We start from the raw sequence: 378 nt of genomic DNA on the forward strand, positions 1-378 counted from the left end.
CCCGAGGTCCCCCCAGAGCGCAGGGCAAGCTCTCGCCCGCGTTTCCAGGGTGCCTCCTGCGGCCGGCCTGGGGAGGCTCCACGGGCATGGCTGTCACCAGCCAAGGCTCCGTCGGGAGTAACGGCGGTCAACTCCCAGATGTCCACTCAAGGTCGACTTCCAATCAAAACAAAGCGTGAGCGGAGGAAGAGGACCTTGAGGCTGGGCAGAGGGTGACGGGGAAAGTCCTGACTTGAAAAGCCGAAATCGCGTTCTGCCAGACGTACTAGCAGCATCCCAGGAGCCAGGACAAGTTATGGTCGCCCGCTAAGGGAAGGGGAAAGTGACACTCCGGGCGCTGGCCCGCCCTCCAGCGCCCGCTCCCGTTACGCCCGGGGC

At 64.8% G+C, this 378-nt stretch overlaps 1 protein-coding gene across 1 annotated transcript in view; it reads right to left on the reverse strand.

Annotated features, from left to right (window-relative positions):
* DAZAP2 (DAZ associated protein 2) overlaps window positions 1-378 on the reverse strand; it is a 3,524-nt gene that overhangs the window by 2,640 nt on the left and 506 nt on the right. The gene's annotated exons all lie outside the window — the stretch shown is intronic.

The sequence above is a fragment of the Myotis davidii genome, unplaced genomic scaffold, assembly GCF_000327345.1.
Source record: "Myotis davidii unplaced genomic scaffold, ASM32734v1 scaffold233, whole genome shotgun sequence".
NCBI lineage: Eukaryota > Metazoa > Chordata > Mammalia > Chiroptera > Vespertilionidae > Myotis > Myotis davidii.